Here is a 4,174-nt window from a genome sequence, read left to right on the forward strand (position 1 = left end):
CAGTTGGCTCAATGAAAGTGAGAGCACCCCATATCAGTCCTCCCATGAAAGAAAAATCCCCGACAGTACTGGGAACCGAACCTGGATCCTCCGAATGGCACTCAGCCGTCCTCATCACTCATTCATGGACCTTGCCGTTGGTGGAATGGTTTGCTTACCTCAGCGATACAGATATCCGTACAGTACATGCAACTGCAATGGAAGGGTATCTGTTGAGGACCCAGAATAAGATGTGGTTTTTGAAGAGCTGCTGCAGCCTTTTTTGTAGTTTCAGGGGCAAAAGTCTGGATGATTGTTTGATTTGGCCTTAACATCAACCAATATGACCTTGCCGTGCAAATACTGTGAACGATTGACAGCAAGTGGAAACTATAGCAGTAATTTTTTCCGAGAGCTTGCAGATCTTCGGCACAGTTAAAAGACGATGGCACCTTTTTTGGTAAAATATTTCAGAGGTAAAATAGCCACCCATTCGTATCTCTGGGTGAGGACTACTCGCAAGAATGTCATCATCGGGAGAAACAGAACTGGCTCTCTGTGGGTCTAAGCGTGAAATGTTAGCTCCCTTAAGCAGATTGGTAGATTAGAAAATTTAAAAAGGGAAATGGATAGTTTGAAGTTACATATAGTGCGAATTAATGAAGCTCGGTGGAAGCAGGAACAAGACTTCTGGTCAGGCAAATACAGGGCTATAAATCCAAAATCAAATAGGAGTAACGCAGGAATAGGTTTAATAAAAAATGAGAAAACAGCAATGCTACTATGAACAGCATAGTGAACGCATTCTCATAGCCTAGACTGACAAACAATCTTCACCCACCACAGAAGTACAAGTTCATATGCCAGCTAGTTCTGCAGATGAAGAGATTGAGGAGATGTGTGATGAGATAAAAGAAATTATTCGGGTAGTTAAGGGAGACGAAAATTTAATTGTGATGCAGGACTGGAATTCGTTAGTAGGAAAAGGAAGATAAAGAAAAACAGAAGGTTAAAAGTTAAACTATAAATGTATTTGTATGTGGGTCATTTGTAACAAATTGAACACATCAAATAAATCACTTTAGTAGTTACTTTTTTCAAATCTGACTGTTGACTCAAGATTTTATCTGGGTGTTTAAAAGTACTGGCGAATATTTCTGTTTCTTCAAGTAAATTCATTCCCATTCCCTTACTGGCTCTATCTAGCGTCTCCATTTGATCATCCACATTACTAAATGAGTGTGAGTTTTTGAATAAGCACCTAAAGCTGATGAACTACTTTGGTAGGAGTGTGCCATAAATCTGGTTTAAGCTTTGTCCCTGCCTATAGAAATTATCATGTTGTAGTCATTTGGCTACATAAACCCATAACTGATCATACATGGATTGCTTCTCAACACTATGTTACGATTTTGAACCTAATTTATTATCTGGCCAGAAGGACGTAGTGACATTACTCATCTTGAATAACTCACAAATAATTTCTGTAACTATTCCAAAAAAGTGGGAAATTCACATATTTATTTTTCTATCATTTGTATAATGTGAAGCAATTTTTTGCATTGTAGTTTTTCTTTTCTCTCAATTTTCTTCTTATATAATTTGTTAAGTGCTAGTGCTTCATAGCCATTCTGCAGAACTATGTGCCACAACGTATTTAGTTCAACAATGACAGTGCCAATCTGGTTAATCAATCTATCTTAGTGAAAGAAAGCATTTTTGTTCAGGACCGGATGACAAGAGGTTTCATGTGTAATCACATAAGTGGCTGTGGGTTTCCAGAAAATACTTGTGAAGCTTACCATCTATTTTACAAATTCTTAGATTTAGGAAACTAATCCTTCCATTATCTTCTTCTTCTACACCAAATGTTATAGAGAGATGTAAATCGCTAAACAATTGATGTTGCTTATGTAAATCATTTGTACCTCAGAATGAGATTTTCACTCTGCAACGGAGTTTCCGCTGATGTGAAACTTCCTGGCAGATTAAAACTGTGTGCCGGACCGAGACTCGAACTCTGGACCTTTGCCTTTCGAGGGCAAGTGCTCTACCAACTGAGCTACCCAAGCACGACTCACACCCCGTCCTCACAGCTTTACTTCTGCCAGTGCCTCGTCTCCCACCTAAGGCCCTTAGACTCGCGGTCTTAGGCGCCTTGCTATGGTTCACGCGGTTCCCCCCGTCGGAGGTTCGAGTCCTCCCTCGGGCATGGGTATGTGTGTTGTCCTTAGCGTAAGTTAGTTTAAGTTAGATTAAGTAGTGTGTAGGGACCAATGACCTCAGCAGTTTGGTCCCATAGGAACCTACCACAAATTTCCAAATTTGCCCTTAGGTCTCAATATAGAGTACAGGAATATCCATCTAGCCCATAGTCAACTACATAGACTGTCATCTTTACCTTATTAGCCAAAAATTAAATTACATAACTATCCAAAACTATGTTTTCTATGGTAATTACATGATTATAAATTACAGTGATCTGATATCTCACATTAAAGGAATTAATATTTTGGCCGGCCGGAGTGGCCGAGCGGTTAAAGGCGCTACAGTCTGGAACCGCACGACCGCTACGGTCGCAGGTTCGAATCCTGCCTCGGGCGGGGATGTGTGTGATGTCCTTAGGTTAGTTAGGTTTAAGTAGTTCTAAGTTCTAGGGGACTTATGACCACAGCAGTTGAGTCCCATAGTGCTCAGAACCATTTGAACCATTTTTTTGAAATAATATTTCTGAAAATGTTAAGTTCTTTTCACTCAGTGGTATGAGCTTTTACACTAATGTCAAATAAAAAAGAACGTAGATCTTGTGAAGCATTATTTATTACAATATAAAAAAGTCATGGAGCTTCTGGAATTAGTTACGATTGTTTTATCCCTGAATTATTTCACTGTTAGTGGAGGTATCTGTAAGTGAACTCAAGTTTTGGCCACAAGAGTGTTGTTTACCTGTCTCCTTTGCCAGCATATTCATGGGTGACAATGAACATAAAATCCTAAATAGTAAGTCTGAAATTACAAATATAATCACACAATGGAAACTCTATGTTAATGACTCTCTCAATCTTTTGAAAGAGGTACAAATGAAAATTCCTGGCAGATTAAAACTGTGTGCCGGACCGAGACTCGAACTCGGGACCTTGTCCTTCATTGAGCCCAGCATATTTCTGATTTCTTGCTGGAGGATGGAAGATGATTTTTATCTTGTTCTTCCTCAGTATCCTGGCAATCCTGCTCGTGGGCGGCCCTGCGTACGGGAGGAACGCCAGACCCTTGTTGCTCTCTTCTTCCTCAAGATCCTCCTTCTTCTTCTTGCTCATCTTGAGAGCGCACCTAACCTGCGTTTCGGTGTAGCCAGTCTTTTGGAAGGTTTTCTTCTGGTGCTGAATCTCAGTAGTTAAACTGTCCTTGTCGAATATGTCATGAGCTCTGCGGACAAGGATAGTGAGCACGGATTTCCATTGTGCTGGGCGATGTGAGCTGTTAGCGTTGAGATACAGGTCTGTGTGCGTAGGAATGGGGTTTGTGGATGTTTGGTGGAGGGATGGGGGAAGAGTGGAGAGGGATACGGTTCTGAACCATGACTCAGAAAGTGAATGGAGAGTATTGGAGGGGAAGGGAGCCCTGACATGCGGTTGGCAGAGGATGCGGGTGGGGGAGGGCTAAGCGGAGTGCATGGGGTTTGATGATCTGCAGGGCGTGATATAAGAGGGGGGAGCGTAAGTCCATGCCGCTCTGGCATAGCAGAGGATGAGTCGGACCAGGGCTTTATAGGTGTGGACGATTGTGGAAGGGTGCAATCCCCAAGTTCGGCCAGTAAGTAGATTTGGTAATTTTAGTCTATTACGGACTTTCTGTTGAACGTCTAGTAGATGGAGCTTCTGTGATCAAGTGTTAGTCCGAGGTATTTTGGTGTGTTAGTTAACAGCATAGGACGCTCGTAGATGGTAACGTAAAAGTCGTTGGGACTCAAGCTGCGGTTAGTTCAGCCTATAATAATTGCCTGGGTTTTGATAGGGCTGATTTTGAAGAGCCACTGGTTGCACCAGAAGGTAAACTGATTGAGATGGAGCTGGAGCGGTCGTTTAGATTTCTTGAGAGTACAGTAGAGAGTGAAGAAGGTGGTGTCGTCGGAATACTGGAAGAGATGAACAAGAGGAGGGGAATACTGGAGGAGATGAACAAGACGAGGGGGCTT

The 4,174-nt window shown here is 42.0% G+C and overlaps 1 non-coding gene across 1 annotated transcript; it reads right to left on the reverse strand.

The window, feature by feature from the left end:
* Window positions 1-1,977: 1,977 nt before the first annotated feature.
* Trnas-cga (transfer RNA serine (anticodon CGA)) lies at window positions 1,978-2,052 on the reverse strand. Its single transcript has one exon. It is a non-coding gene; the product is annotated as a tRNA-Ser (tRNA).
* Between the last annotated feature and the right edge of the window lie 2,122 nt (window positions 2,053-4,174).

Source organism: Schistocerca nitens, chromosome 5 (assembly GCF_023898315.1).
Source record: "Schistocerca nitens isolate TAMUIC-IGC-003100 chromosome 5, iqSchNite1.1, whole genome shotgun sequence".
NCBI lineage: Eukaryota > Metazoa > Arthropoda > Insecta > Orthoptera > Acrididae > Schistocerca > Schistocerca nitens.